This window comes from Schistocerca americana, chromosome 2, assembly GCF_021461395.2.
Source record: "Schistocerca americana isolate TAMUIC-IGC-003095 chromosome 2, iqSchAmer2.1, whole genome shotgun sequence".
NCBI classification, from domain to species: Eukaryota; Metazoa; Arthropoda; class Insecta; order Orthoptera; family Acrididae; genus Schistocerca; species Schistocerca americana.
This window is the reverse complement of record NC_060120.1, coordinates 636,521,289-636,538,404: the sequence shown is the minus strand read 5'-3', so window position 1 is coordinate 636,538,404 and position 17,116 is coordinate 636,521,289.

The following is a 17,116-nucleotide window of genomic DNA, read 5'->3' as shown; positions in this document are numbered from 1 at the left end:
TAATTACGGCTTTGTCATTGTCGAGTTTTTCCTTGCCTGGAGGTATGCAAATGGGGGCACACTACTGCCAGCCGCTCTCAGCCCTCGCAAGGTCAGAACATGGATTAGAAAACAAACCAAGCAAATATCTGTATTAATTCCTGAAGTTGACCTTTTCTTAACAATAGGAGGAAGTGTTTGCTGCACCCTCACACCAACCATCTAAAGAACATCAAATTTGCACAAAAACTTCTCTGGTTACAATCAGCATTTGAATAAATGAGGCTGGTTCATTTGAAAAACCTCAGCTCCATACTAATGATTCTTCTAATAGTGAAACTTCCATATACAAAGAACACGAAAATTAAAAAGAAACCTTAATACCAGCCTTCAATGAAGAAATTGCCGATGATTTCATTCCTCTAGTTCTTAGGAAAACTCCTTAACAGGCTAACCTACATTTACACACATGCCGCTTCAAGAATAAGTGGTGTAACTCCACGCTTCTTCTTCTTCTTCTTCCCCCCCCCCCCCCCCTTTCTTCTTCTTTTTTCCCAATCCTCTTTTTTTTTTTTTTTTTTCTTCTGGCGGGGGGCAGTAATGTTTAGCGAGTAGCTTTCTGTTAACATCATGAATAGCGTAATAACTAACTTGCATAGCAACCATGTAGGTATCAGCACAAGTTTCTGCTGTAAGTACAGACACCTACCTGCTGACAACTGAAGTGGTGTAGTTGGAAGTTTCACCATTGTGCTTACTACTGTTTCGAGTTTTCTTAGTTCAATATGAATGTTTTAATTTTCTAACAGTTCCAGTAACAGGATTTTACTTGTTTAATTGTTGAAATTATATCCACTGTGATTCACTATGAGTTCTAATGATAAAAACATCATCAGGAAACTCATTATTTGGGGTGACAACAGATACAACGATGAATCTTTTCCATCATATTCAGACTTGTGGCAACTATTGACACATGATAGTCAGCTCTTTGAACTGAATTTCTTTGGCTACAGTTCTAATTGGATGTTTTGTTTTGATGTAAATGTGCTTGATCATGTTCTGCTGTGTAATATGTGCAAAACAAAGTGGCGTTTGCTTACTACTTGTATTTTGTGGTTTCCATTAAACATTCAACACAGAGCCACAGAGGTGAGCCCAGCTTCATGCAGTTCCCATATTTTGTTTGCTGTGCTACGCTATTGTGGTCATGTAATGGTCACAGACAATGGATGATGATAGAGCAGGCCTTGTTTCTTCACGATTGTGTGTGCCAGATATACCGCAGGTTTTGCGTTCGTTGTGTGCAGTATAATTTTCAGACATACCTTGCCTGTTTATGCTTCCGGACTCACAAACGCAGCTCCATAGCCTGTCTGTGTGTGTGCCTCCTTGGCAGGAAGGCAAGCCGCAGTGCCAAAATGTGACACTACAACTGGACAGTACAATGCATTGATGTGTCCGCATCATAGTTCTACACCAGTTAAGAACAAGGATTCTGTGGCTGTGATGGACACTTACTTGGTTACCAGTGCTGGTGCTGCTACTGCTAGCCTGTCTACCAGCCTACCCGCTCCTTCCGTGGTGGTTTGGTATACGTCAGTCAGGACTGCCATTTCTTCCATGCCGGATAGGATCATGACTTTGCCAGATTCCATTCCTACCACTATGTTGTTTTATGTCTCCATGCCCACTGTGCCGTATCTTCCGTGCCACCCTCTGCTGCCCGCCACTGAGAACTCAGGTGACATAGCACTTTCCAGGCCAGTATCTATCGCGCCTATACTGTTCGATGTGTTGCCAACATACCACATGCACCTACTAGCCCTTCATCCGTCCACATCATGTCTTCTGCACCGACCTCCACTGGCCACCACAAAGACCTCTGGCGACATACCACTTTCCGGGTCAGCGTCTCTCACGCCTACGTTGTTCAACATGTTGCTCACATTCATGCGTACCTGTCAGCCTCTCACCCGCCCATGCCTCTTGCATCACAATTTTCACACCTTGTCTTTATGGACTCTGCACAGACCTCGGGCTACAGCTTGTCTACTGCACTGGTCTCCACTGCGCTTATGCCTGTGTTTTGTCCTCCTGCATCCACTGCGTCAGTTCCCCCACATGTTTCCTTCAAGGATGGAGTGCAGATCATCAGTGACTTATCACCGGGCATACCTCACTGTCCACTCGTTCGACTCTTGGTGCTCTGTTGGTGACCTCAGGGCAGGTTGATCACTTCCCCTGTTGCCTCCACTCACCCAAGACAGCCCAGAGACTTGGTTCATGCTGGTAGATAATATCCTCAACATACGTTGTATGCACAGTGATGATACAAAATTTGTCTGTCTTATCTCGCATCTACGAGACCATACTGATCTAATCAGTGCCCCCATAATCTTCGCTGCTTCCTTCCCAAAGTATGGCAATGCCAAGTCAATTATCATCGAGTGCTTCTCTTGCTCTCCTGAAGATGTCTTGTGCTATGCCATCTGTGTGGAAGTTTTAGGAGATAAAAATACTTCGGAACATTGGAGGTGTCTGGATACCCTCATTGATTCAGACATGCTGCCCAATTCTAACCTGTGGGTTTTATGGATGGTCAAGCTCCCATATGACTTTCAGTTGCACCTGTCGTCTTATGCAAATGACCCCCTGGATACTCACCTTCTCTTCACAGATAGGGCACACAACATTACCACCATTGGCTGCTCTTATCCCCTACCAAGCTCTCTTCACATGACACAATTGGCACACCTGCCTCACTGGCACACTGTCCTCCTTGCAGACAAGGCTGCACACACCACATGAGGTGACACTGCTGCCACCTGTCGGCCTGACTCAAGCCTTTCTGGCAACCCCTCCCATGGAACCTACCAATCCTGGTACCAAGCACAGCGCAACAGATGGTGTGAGCAACTCCTGCTGCACACAGAATATCCACTGTGCTGGTTCCACATCAGATTTGATGATGCTGCACGGAACTGCCATCCTCCCTGCACATGTGACTGAAACATGCTGAGCAGTTCAGTTTAGGTGCCCCATCCTGCACTTCTTAGTGTCTCCTCAAATCAGTCATCATCTCTGGATTCTCTTCCTTCCAGCCGGCATTATGTGCAGGATCTCATTACACAGTCGTTCTTTCTGGTCGGCACTGGTGCTGATTCAAATGTGATTCCGAGGTCACTCGCTCTAGTGGACCTTCTCCAATCACTGATGGTGATAATCACTCTTCTGACTGCAGTTCTCACCCGACTTGTTTCTTACTTGGACATTTCAAGGATCTGATGTTGATTTTCCAGTTCTCGCCATAGATTTCCTTGACTCTTACAGCCTCTTTCTTGAGCTCTGCACGGTGATGGTTACTGTACTACTCGTCAACAAGACTATTCAGAGTTTCTCCTCCCCCATTACAGCCTTTCCAGACTATTTGCCTGAGCCATTTGCTCATGCATCTACCAAATGTTCACACTTGGCTGAGTCCCTTGCAGCTGTTCTCGCCGAAGTCACATCGCAACACCGTGACATCTCCACTCTTTGCTCCAGCAACAACACCCTACGCCGATAGATTGTCAACATGACAAATAAATTGCAGATAGCTCATCGAGCAAATACAGAGTTCTCTATTTCAGAGGTACCCTCCACCAAGGGTTCTGCACACTTGCCTTCAACACCTTCACCAGTGGTTTCTAACATTAGCAACTTTAATGCTTGCTGTGTTTCATGTGCCATTTCTCAGACTTCTCCTGCGACGCTGCGTCTTCAATTGACAAGTGTGACTGTGCATCAGATCATCACAGTTACTGTCAGAACGTGCCATTGTTTGTACATCATGTAAGGACTTCCAGTCAACCACAGACCTTGCCACCTTAATGTTACCAAGTTATGTCATGCTAATGCTGCATTACAGGAAATGCTAGGCATGGATATTGTGCAATTGTGCACCCCTCCTATAGCACCTGGTCATGCCCTATTCACCTGGTGCTGAAAAAAAAGACTGTTCTTTCCACCTCTGTGGGGACTACTCCAACCTGAACACTCGTATGTCTTCCCCACATTAAGGACTTCTCCCAACAACTTCGCAGCGCACATGTTTTAAGCATGATCAACTGCTAAAAAGCATACCATCAGATTCCGATTTTTAAGGACAACATTCCGAAAACAGCAATCACCATCCCCTTTGGGCTGCTTTAATATGGCTTCATGCAGTATGGTCTAAAAAACGCAGCTCATACTTTGCAGAGATTTATTGACTCTGTACTGTTTTTTTGCTTCACATACCTGGATGACACCCTCATATATTCTTCCTCATCAAGGAAAATGAACATCATCTGCAACAGGTCCTTTCTGACCACGGTGTGGAAATCAACCATAAAAAATCACAACTCCAATGCTCCTGTGTCCTGTTTCTTGTATATTCTGTCTCATTCGAGGGTATCAGTCTGCCATCTGATCACGTTGCTTTCATCGATAACCCCCATCTCCCTGAAAACTATTGCGAACTGAAACAGTTTGTGAGGATTGTGAACATTTTTCAATCTCATATTCCCCATGTCACCTCTCTTCAGGCCTCTTTTAATTGATGCTTTGGCTGGAAAAAATCACTTCTGGGTCCTGTAACTTTCAGAGGCCCAAAGACAAGAAGCGCTCTTCCCGTGACCTGAAGATGGTCCTTACAAATGTATCTATTGCCGATACTTGCCTATCCATCACTACTGATGCAAGCGAAACCTCCATTGGAGTTGTGTTACAGCAGCATGTCAGTGATCTCTCTCAGCCTCTGTGTTTCTTCTCCAAAAAAGTTTCAGCCTCTTAGTGTAAATGGTCTGCCTTCTACAGGGAGCTCCTGGCCATTTACAAGGCTATACATTATTTCTGAGAGGACATCGAAGGATGAAAAGTCAGTGTGTTCACAGACCACCAACCGCTGGCTAATGCCCTTTACAACCCCTCGCCTGACATACCCTGTGGCCGCTTTTGCCTTATGGACTTTTATGTCCATATCCAACCGGAATCCATTAGATTAAAGGGGCCGAAAATGTCGTGACAGACTACATGTCACATGTGTATGCTATCTCTTTGGTCATCGACCCGAATGAACTCGTAAAACAACAGCCTCATCGTTCTTCGTCCCTGATCATACAAACCCATCATCTCCCTGGCTCGAAATCTCTGATCCCTCTACAGGGAGCTCTTGGCCATCACTCCGGAAAGGACATCGTGTGATGATAAGTCACTGTGGACCACCAACTGCTGGCTGACGCCCTTTCAACCCCTCATCCGACATACCCCGGCACCGTTTTCACCATATGGACCTTGTATGTCAATATCCCACTGGTATCTATTACATTAAAGGGGCTGACAATGTTGTGGCAGACTACATGTCGCATGTGTATGCTATCTCTTCTGCCATCGACCCAAATGAACTCGTGAGACAACAGCCTCACCCTTCTTCGTCCCTGATCATAAAACCCCATCATCTTCCTGGCTTGGCATCTCCGATTTTATGAGATATTTCTACTGGTACTCCCAGACCTGTGGTTCCCACATCTCCTCACTTTTGAGCTTTTTTGGCATTACATAACCTGGCCCACCCTGCCAATAAGGCTTCTTCTAGGTTGGTCATGAAGCATTTTGTATGGTGGGGCATTAACAAGGACAGCCATGCTTAGGCCCAGGCCTGCCTCCCATGCAAACATAATGAAACTGGTCTGCATGCCCAACCACCATTATGCCAGTTTGGCATTCCTAAGGATAGATTTTGTTATGTTCATCTCGACCTCATTGGGTCCTTATTCCCTTCAGGTGGTTGTTGGTACATACTATCTATCCATTGTCGATTGCACCATGAGGTGGGTTGAAGCAGTTCCTTTACCTGATATTACAGCCGACTCTGAAGCGCAAACTTTCCATCAGGAACCAGCTCACAAGCTTAGACTGCCCCTCCTCCATCACCACTGACCAGGGGCGGCAATATGAGTCATCACTTTTCACTAAACTGTGTGATTTGTGTGGCTCTAACAATTTCCTCACAACCGCGTATCTTTCTCAGAGTAACAATTAGTGGAGCATTGGCACAGGAGTCTAAAAAAGTCTAAAAACTGCTCTTACATGACATGATGTCTCTTGGTCAGAGGCCCTATTATGGGTTTTCTTAGGGATTCACACTGCTTTTACAGACAATGTATGTGCCTCTTTGGCCAAGTCTTGTTAGAGAATCCTCTTGTTCTTCCAGTCGAGTTTGTCGAGAATGACGCTCCTCCTTTGACAGAGCTGTCTACCTTTGTTAAGCATGCATGCTCAAACACGGTCGGCATGTGATGCCTCCTCCTAGTTATCACTCTACTCCTCAAGTGTTCTTACACAAAGAGTTTCCACAGTGTGATTATGCGATTCTTTGCAACAAATCTGTTCGACTAGCCCTTCAGCCTTCATATTCAGGTCCCTACAAGTTTGTTCCCCATGCTGCAAAAACTATCAACATTTGTCTCCAAGACCAACATCATGCAGCGTCGCTCAATCACATGAAACCAGTATGGGTCCTGAATGATACTGTTCCCTCCTCTCTGGCTTCTTCAGAGCCTTCATCCAGTGCAGACTCCCTATCCCTTAATACCAACCAATGGACACTGTGTGCTTCCCCTCTCCATGAATGAAATGTGTGTGCAGTGCCATTCACCCACTTTGACAAGGAAAAACCATGTGACTGTTACCACCTTTTTTATACCTGCCACTGCGTCTCAGGAATCATCACTCACTTCCGTCCACTCGGGCATTGTGAGATTCGCTGTTGACATCTCAGCATATCACATTGACAATCTCTCTCTCCAACTGCGAGGTGGGCTACTGTTTGTCCTCCTGGCTCACCTGCAATCTACAAAGGATCCTGCCACTGCCCACGTAATGCACCTTTCACACTCCGCCTGACACAGATGAAGACAATATCTCTGCACTCATCGAAATGGGTGGATGACTTACCATTGTCATCCAGCTCCTTCAGCAACACACTCCATCACAACCACACTCCATGCCTATCATCAAAGTGAGTTCATCCCAAATGTCCTCCTCGATGGCTCCGTGATTTCGAAGTGTCCACCGTAACAGTCAAGCCTCCACACAACAGATCTGACATTCCCTTGTTGACTTCTCAGTCCCACTGGAATGTAAATTACACTGATGATGACACACTCCTTCGTCCTTCCCCATGATGCTTAGCATTGCTGGTGGGGTGGGGAGGAAGGGAGGAGGGTGGGTTTGTCATAGTTGGCTCTTTGGACTGAACCTTTTTGGGTAGTTCTATTCAGAGGTTTCGTTTTGATGCACACATGTACGATCACGTTCTGCTATGTGGTATGTGCAAAATAAAGTGTCATACACTTACTACTTGTATTTTCTGGTTACCATTAAACATTCACACATAGATCCACAGACTTATCCAATGCTAGTTATATTTTTGATTTTTCTATTTTTTTAATTTCTTAACAACAACAATTAAATTACAGTTAAATTGTTTCTTGTTTGTCGGAAGTGTTTACAAATATAAAGTAAAGTCATGGAAAAGACCCAATTGCAGAACACATTATCATAGTACTTTCAGCAGTGAGTTCAACTTGCATTGCCATGCTCATCACAAAGATACTTATATATGTTGTGATATTTTTGATAACAAACTCAGGCATTCAACAAATGAAAGAGTAAACATAAAGATTACAGCTTCAACAGAACCATGGTTTGCATTTATGCAAAACTTAAAAAGTTCGGGAGTTAATGTAAGTGGACAATGAAAAGTAAATTTTTGACAGCTGCAAGTGTGTCTTTTAACTAGCTTACTACAAACATAAGTTATATGTTTACAACTGGCACTGCTATGAGCTGTCATCAAAATTAGGGTTCATGTACTGCTGGGTTGGAGCAAATGGACCTCAGGGTTTCCAAGAAATTGATGCATATTTGATCAAAAACATGGAGAGTATCTCCACAAAATAGGTTGTAATGTACAGTGATATCTGCAGAGGACAGGACACAAATTGGAAAAGAGACACGACATTTTGAAATAACATTGAAATCATAGACCATAAATTCATACAAATTTGCCATTCCTATCTTCCCTATGATGTGATTTTGTGTCTACAGAAAATTTCAGCAGGACATAACAGATATTTTGTTCCAATTATTGGTAGAATATTATTGCTAGGCCAAGGAAAAAACTTTAATGTCACTGTAATGATAAAGAATGGCTTCTTCTTTGTGCACTTATTGAAGTCAGTCATAAAAATGAAGACTAACACTGAAAAACATCCAGTTTTATGGCCAAAGGTGAAGTGGATTTGGTAAAAATGATGACTCATTCATTATATATTCCAAGGAAACTCCTTCAACAGACATGGAATTTTAAAAGTTGGACTTACAGATGGACCTAAAAATTAACACCGTTACTAAGAGAAAGCTGTTCACATGACCACAGGTTGTTACATAAGAAAAGAGACACATGGAGGATTTTTTGCTCTTCATCACTCCTAATGAAAAGCTCTGGATTTCCAAGCAGGTGGAGTGACATACTGATCACTTTCTGATGAAGTCACATGGTCTGCAGATGCTGTGTTATTTATACCAGTGGAGTAGCACCTCCCTCTGACTATTGGCAGCCATGTACTGTCTGGCAAGTGGATGGAGAGGGGAGGGAGCCTGCATTGGAGGGATTGCAAGTACTTCATCTGCATCTCTGTGTGGGCATTCTCATGATGAATGGTGTTGGTCATGCTCTTGTCATATTAGTGCTAACACCAGATTGCATGCCGCACTTGGTTGGTATAATTTGTATCAGTTGACAACACTGTCATGAAACCATATTTCAATGAAACCTCTTGTGACACTGTCCCAATAACCTGTTGCTTGGCAAAGCACTTTGGTGTTCTGGAAGTCAGGAGTGGTTTTCCTTGAAACGATGCTCTGCTATCACTGATATTTCTGGCTGTTCCAGTACCAAGTGGCTGATGTGCTCCTCATTGCGTTTGGCCAATGTATTGATGGTCACATTCGCAGGTGATGCTGTAAATCCCCAATATGTTCTCTTTTAGTTGGTTTTTCACAGAGTCAACACACTCTTTCATCCTTGATGTTGATTGGAAGCCGGTTTTATTTTGCATCTTTTCACTTGCCTCACAATTTTGGCTATGTCTGGTGTCATGCACAGAAGGGAAGCGAGTCTCTTGTCTTCTTCCTCTTCCTGCTTTCCAGCATCTTGTCTCATCTTGAATGCCCTAATAATCTACACTTCACTGTAACCATTTTTGTGTAATACTTCCTTAAGGAGCTTTAGTTGACCTGGAAAGCTCTTTTTTTTATTGCGCATGACAGGGTGCAATGCATCCTGAAACAATCATTGTCTCTGAACTGTTTCTATATTGTATCCAGCACATGTATTCAAATCCTGCATTTGATATCACAGTAAGTGGGCCACACCTTAACCACAAAATATACTTACTCTCCCCCCACCCAATTACAATACCATCTCCCTGTACTTTGCTCTTGTGCACTTCACCTGATAGCATTTAACATTGTCCAGGCACTTGCCAAACTGAAGCCTTCCAGTAGATTCCCACAGGGTATAGCATGATTCATCACTTCAAATCATTCATTTCCAGTCATACAATGTCCATGGAATCATGATATTACTCTTTAGTGTATCATAGCACTGACTACAGAAATGTGTGGCATATGAGGACCTGCTTGAACATTGTACCCTCATTCTTTTTAACTCCCTACATATTATCATCATGCTAGCCAGACTGCTGGTAGCACATCAGATCTCATGAGTGATTCATTCACACTGACTTTGTGTGATTTTTTACAACCACCCACAACAATGCTTGACAGTCCACATCTGCTGATACATGGGGTCTGCCTGGTCTTTAGTTGTAGCTATTCTTTCTTGTTTCCACATCACAATCACCTCATCAACGGTCAGCTTCGGCCAGCTTAGAAGGACGGAAGTGTCCCTGATGGATCTGACCATCAGGTGACTAGTTCATTTTCGAGGTCACAGAGTCTCATGACTGACCCATTCTGCTGTCATTTCTTTTCTAATAACAACACAATACCCCACCTTATTTATTTTTGTACTTGTGGGTCCAACTCCCATTACAACTAATGTTCAATTCAACATTTGCCACTGTCACATACACCACTCACTAAACTAGCCATTGTGTTTGCTTGGGTTTTCTGACATGAGACATTTCTGATTTGTTAATGGTGGAGTTTATAGGTATAACCTGTACCACTGGTCCTGCCAGCCACAGGTGATATCAAACTATAAACACAGTAACATCCACTGGCAATGCTCCAACAGCAAGCCAACAGTGAGGATGAAACTGTATAGTTATGTGAATAAGTGGGCCGTCACCTTCTCATGTCATTTCATTGCATGCTCCAGGACACAATGATTACTCCATACAACAGGCTCCACCACTGACTCCATACACATCACTTCATAGCTCCATGCCTGATCACGATGAAATGTCATGAAACACACAAGACATGCTGACAATGACTTTGACATTTCCATTTCTCTTCATTGACTGAGTGTGAGGTAAAACTGACCTTCCTAGGCACACTTACAGTTGCATCCATATTTCCATTATTTTTCACAGACTGAGATTAAGGTTCAATTGACCTTTACAGTCATTCACATTACAAGCCCTACATGTACACCACCATTCTACAGTCATACAGTATTGATTGTTAATTGCTGTTACATGTCCTTTGAATTTTGATTCACTTGAGTCATTTTTAGGCTGCCATACTTCAGTTGGTAAAAAATGGAACCCATAGGCCTATAAGATGACTTTGTTGTCTGCCTGTTTGTCTGGTCTCTCTGTCCGACAGTTAAGAGCCCTTTGGCTCAGGAACTGGTAGACATATCAAGTTTAAATTTTGGTTACAGAATAAGGTCTATCGTTCCTTGGTGCTGTAAAAAAATTAAGCTTTGACATCAATGCAATCAAAAGACACAGCCTATATGTTGCATATTTTGATACGAACTAACTCATCAAAACCTGCAGGGTACTTCCCCTTGATCTAGAATCATTAAATTTGGCAAGAAGCAAGGTTTTACAGTACAAGTATGGGAAATAATCCAAAAATTGTTAACTTGTAAATATATGTAATGTATATATCGTAATTATATAAAATGAAAAAATATTCGTTTTTCATGTTATCCCACTGTTCGTCTGTTAAGGCCATTTTTTTTTCAGGAATGGGTGGACATTTCAGGCTGAAATTTATGTCACTTAGTAAGGCAGTGTAGAAAAATTATGCTTCTATGGCAATGCAGTCAAAAAGATATGGCCATTTATGTCAGATATTTGAATGTCTTGTCAGTACTTACATTGATAATGGGCAAGAATGATACAAATTCTTCATTCCTGGACTCACTTACCCAGATTTTTTGCAGTTTTGACAAAAACCTCTATTCAAAAGAGCATCAGTACCCAAAGTAGATACTGGTAAGCTTTTTATTTACTATCCATTTTGTGCTGTTTCTGCCCTGATGGGGCTTCTCCATTTAATGTGGCCATTAGGGAACTTACAATATGGCAAGTTTTTTGTTGAGTGGAGGATTTAGCCAGTAGAAAAAACAGAATCACATTGAACTAGCAGTCAGGAGGACCATCCAGATTTACATTTAGTATGATATCCCTAAATTTCTCCAGGTAACTACTGGATAGCCCCTCTGAAGAGAAAATAGCCTGTTTCCCTTACAGTTTTTTCCCAATCTGAGGTTGTCTTGTCTATAATGACCTTATGATGAGTGCTAAGTTTTGATCTTTTCCCATCCCCCCCCCTCCCCCCCGAGAACTCCCTGGTGCTGTTCACACAACTGACCATAATTGTGACAATGAATACTTTGGTTGTAATGTAAAAGGTATGAATATTCTCTTGGAGAGGATGGTGGGTTGGGGTGAGTCAAAAGCCACTTTATGACAGCAGAATCCCTTTATTAGTTTCCAAACAATGGGAAGTCCAGAATGGAATAACAACAATATTAAGAAATGGATAGATTGTTACCACATACAGGAGCAGACAAGCAAGTTGCTGACAAACACAACAGAAAGGATGATGTACATTTTAGCTGTTGGCCAAAATGCTTTCTTCTGAAGTACAAACCACACCTGCATTCACACAAACGCAGCTCACACACACATGACCATTGTTTCTGGTTGTCGCAGCTGGACTGGGTTGTATCTGCGCATGATGGGAGGAGCAATCTAGTGGTAGGTGTAAGGAGGCAGCATAGCACGAGGAGGGGGTAACAACAAGTAGTGCAGCTTGTGGAAGTGTGCAGAAATGTGGTAGGGACAGGGTAGGGCTGCTAGAAGCAGTTGGGAGCTTTGTGGAGGAGGTGGTGAGGGAGAGGAAAGAAGGGAAATGGACGAAGGAAAAGAAGACATATTGGGTGGAAAACAACTAGTGGATGTATTGGTGGAATGGAAGGCTGTGTTATACTGGAGTGGGAGCAGGGAAGGGGATAGGAAACCACGGGTCAAGTACTAGCAAATGTTGAGGTATGGGCGCATACGGGAACATAAGGTATATTGCACGGATAGTCCCACCTGTACAATTTAGAAAAACTGATGGTAGGAAGGATCCATATGGTGCAAGCTGTAAAGCAATTGTTGAAATGAGGCATACTTCTTGGCCAGCATATTCAACAACTGAGTGGTAAAGCTTTCTCTTGCCACAGTTTGTCACTGGCTATTCATGCGGACAGACAGTTTCTCAGTTTTTAGTTAGTTTATTACTTCTCAGTAGTTGATATTAGTAGCTCAAGTCCACATCAGGTGGGTGCTAGTTGGTGGGCAAGGAACCCAGGGAAATAGACAGCGAAGTATTGTCGTGAAGACACCAGTATCAACTGCACCAAGCTCAGCGTGATGTTGGACCAACCTTGCAATGTGAGCATTTCTCACTGCGTGGCTGAGCTGCATAAGTAGCAGAAGCGGCTCTCCTCCCCCACTCCTTGTCAGGCATCTGGCACCAAGGCTCACTGCCTTGATGGTAAGGAGGGCCTCCGTTTGACCTTCAGCCCATAAATATAAATACTGTGGTTGGACCCCCTGTTAGTCAGTCCTGGCAATATGCCTGTGAAACGTAACAGACCAGAATGGAAAGCAAATGAACAGATCATTATTACAACTTTTAGTTCATTGAGGGCTAACCACCACCCAAATTCCAATACCATTTTGATGATGTAATGGCTGTATTTTGTGCCTTATCTTAGTACACCAATTATACCATATGCAACCTTTTCAAATTATACAAAGAACAAGATAATCATAATGTCAGATACATAAAAAAAATAGTAATCTCCACCTAGTGGATAATTATTGAGTACTAAAACATCAAACCCATAAAACTCAGTCTACTGCTAGGAACATATCTGAAATTCTCAGTGGCGGTGTGGTTTCAGTTGCCTGAGATTTCAGTCGTGTGTGTGTGTGTGTGTGTGTGTGTGTGTGTGTGTGTGTCTATTGTTGACAAAGACCTCAATGGCCAAAAGCTCTATTTATTTGTGACAATGTTTTTGTTGTGCTTATATGTGACTCAGCATCTCCGCTATATGGTGAGTAGCAACTTTACTTTTTATAATATTGTTAAATTCTATCCTGCATCTTCCATTGTTTGAAATTCTCATATTTTATTTAATTAATGTATAATGAAAACACGTTGTACCATAATGAAAACCTCTTGGATTTCCATTTGGGTGGCAAGGTTAAAATACCACATTGTTCTGAATATGTCATACTCACCATCTTCTGGTGAAGTGTTGAGATATGCAGATGCTGTGATATTTGTGCTAGTGGAGTGTCCCCCTCCACCTGGCTACAAGCGGACAAGTACAGTCGGCCTGGCGGATGGGGGAGGGAGCGAGACTGTGCTGGTGGGAGTAGCGTGCGCTCTGCTTGCATCTCTTTGTAGGAATTCTGGCCACATCTCGCAAACTGGACAGTGCTGATCATGATCTCATCATATTGTTGAAAATGCTGAATTCCAAGCTGCACTTGGTTGGCATTCTTCATCTCTGTTGAGCAGACTGTCATGAATCTGTATTTCAGTGGGTGAATTTATGATGCTGTCCCAATAGCTATTTGCTCAGCAAAGCACCTGTGTTCAGGAAGTCAAAGGTGTGGTTTTCGTTGAAATTATGTTCTGTTATTACTGATTTTTCTGTCTTTCCCATTTGCACATGCCTCATGTGAAACTTGCAGAATTTCAAAATGCAGCGTTACTTTCGTCCAAAGTACTGTTGGACACTTCCACAGACAATGCAATATACGCCCAGTACATTCATTTTTAGTGTGCATTTTGTATAGCCAAGTCAATATTTGCCTTCAGCAGTGGTTGGATAGTGATTCTTATGTTGGATTTTTTGAGTAGCTCTGTTGTTCTGGCTGAGAGAGGTCCCAGGTATGGAACGAAAACAAGTATCTTGTCATCTTCTTACTCTTCCTGGTTTCCAGCATCTTGTGTCTTCGTCAAAGCCCTACCAATCTGTGCTTCACTGTAACCATTTTTGCAGAAAGCTTCTTTTAGGTGTTGTTCCTCCAGGAGGCTGTCTTTAACACAGACGACGTGTGCTCTATGTCCAGTGCTTGTCTACTATGCCCTTCAACCACAAATGTATTGTCAACATAGTGGAAAAAATGTTTGGTTTCCTGGTTAATGGATTGAAGAGCCACCTCATCAAAGTCTTCCATGTAGATGTTTGCAATCCAAGGAACAATTGGGGATCCCAAGCCCACTCCACACATCTGTTCATAAAACTCTCCACTGCACTTTAACTGGGTGGTTTTCAGTGCATATTAAAAGAGTTTAATTGTTTGCAGCTCGATATGTTGGTACAGCAGCACCAAGGCGTCTTGCAGAGGTACTTTCCTCAGTAACGATGTAACATCGAAACTCGTGAGCAGGTCATCCCTTCATAATTGCGTATCCTTAAGTATTTTCAGGAGATTGGCCAAGTTCTTAAGATGATGACTACAGTACCCTACATGTGGTTTTAAAAGCATCACCAGATATTTTATCAACCCATAATGGTGTTGAGTGTCTGCCGCAGAGGCATTCCTTCCTTTTGGATTTCTGGCAGTCTGCACAGGCATAGTGTCCATGGCACCCTTTGAACTTCCTATAGGCTGGGTCTTGTAACAGTGGGCCAATTTTATGATAGTAATCATTGGTGCATATTAGCATCATTGCATTCCCTTCGTCTGTTGAAAGAAACATGTAGTCAGCATCATCTCTGTAATCAGATAGCCTGCTGTTATCATCATATTTGGTTTCAAAAGTCAAGAGCCTGCAGCTTTCCCAGCAAATCTCCTCTGCTGCTTCCTTTGGCAGTTTTCAGAATGCTTCATCCACACTATTAATAATGTCCAGTTTCGAAGTTCAGTACTTTCTTGAGCTATGGGCAGCTGTGTACTGTCCTGCCAGTGCGTGGGGAGGGGGAGTGAGGTTGCAGTGGTGGGGGTTGCCGGCATTCCATTTGCATTTTTCTGTGGGTAATCCATTTGCATTTGCGAGTTGGATGGCACCGATCGCACTTTCGACATATTGATACAAATGCCAGATTCCGTGCCACACTTAGTTGACATCCTAATTCTCTGTTGAAAAGATTTTTGTAATCCTGCATTTCAATGGATTACTTAATTACAATGTCCCAATAGCTGGTTGCTTGGCAAAGCATGTTGGTGTTCTGATTGTCAAAGGTATGGCTTTCCTTAAGGCTATGCTGTGTTATCACGGATTTTTCTTTCCATCCCAGTTGAACATGCCTGAAGCGTTTTGGCAGTGATTCAAAATACAGTGCTGCACTTATCCATTGTACTGTTGGCCACATCAACAAGCAATGCTGTATATTCCAAGTATGTAGATTTGTAGATAGTATTTCACAGATTCAAGCCACTCCACCTTCAGCAGTGGTCAGAAGAAAGTTCTTATGTCACATTTTTCGATTAGCGTCACAATTTTGTTGGAAAGTGGTCTCAGGTAGAGAAGGCAAATGAGCGCCCTACGTACCTGGATGATCAGCATCGTCTGCCGTTATGCTGGATGTGGTAGCTCAAGGCATGCAGGCACGGGTCTGTGTGTGTCTTCTTCCTATATGTTGAATGGCCTAGCAAACCATCTGCCTTCTTCCTTCCAGGAATGGGAGACAAACATTCTCCACTATTTTCACACTGAAAGCAATTTGCCAGAAAATGATGAGTATGATACTCACTGAAACACTGCTATTTTAACTCTGCCACCTGGCTGGAACCTCAAGAGCTTTTTCACCAACAGCCAGGCAAGCCTGCATACACATATACTGCACCTCAACAGGGAAGAGATGTTCTGCAGCATCAAACAACTGGCAAAATAATGCACCAGAACAGCAAAACTGCTAAACATTAGTTTTCCTTCAAAAATTTTAAGATGAAAACATTCTACGACGGTTTACGTACCTACGACACCCAGTTGAATCAAAGATGACCGACCACATTTTATGATGAGCAGGCATGGCCATTGTGAGGGAGTACATTCAGTTTACTTGGGAAGAGCTAGACAAGAACTCCTGTACTCTCCTCCCATGCCACCTGCATATGGCATAGGCACTACCAGAATACATTTGAGAATGGGCACATTACATCTTTTACATCAACCGCTAGGTCAGAAATGATTTGTTGCCGCAAAATAGCTTGGCATATCTGAGACTGTTCGGAGCTCAGACAGCCAAAAAGGAGACAAATAACACTAGAGCTATTGTAAATCTGACGGATAAAGTAATGAATTCAGCTACAATTCGGACCTCGAGAAAGGACTGAACTTCGCACATGTCCTGAGGACCATACCAAAACTAGACAAGCAGCATTGAGGAAGCAATACGAGGCCTACCAAAGGAAGAAGCAGAGGAGATCTGTCAGGAAAGCTGCAGGATTATTGACAAGCCCCAACTTCCAAAAACATACATTATGGTAGCTAACAGGAGGCTATCCAATCACTTAAAGCTAATGCTGACATATGGTTTTTCCAGCAGATAAAGGGAATGCAATGTTGCTGATAAGCACAAATGATTACCATTGTAAAATTGGCTCATTGCTAC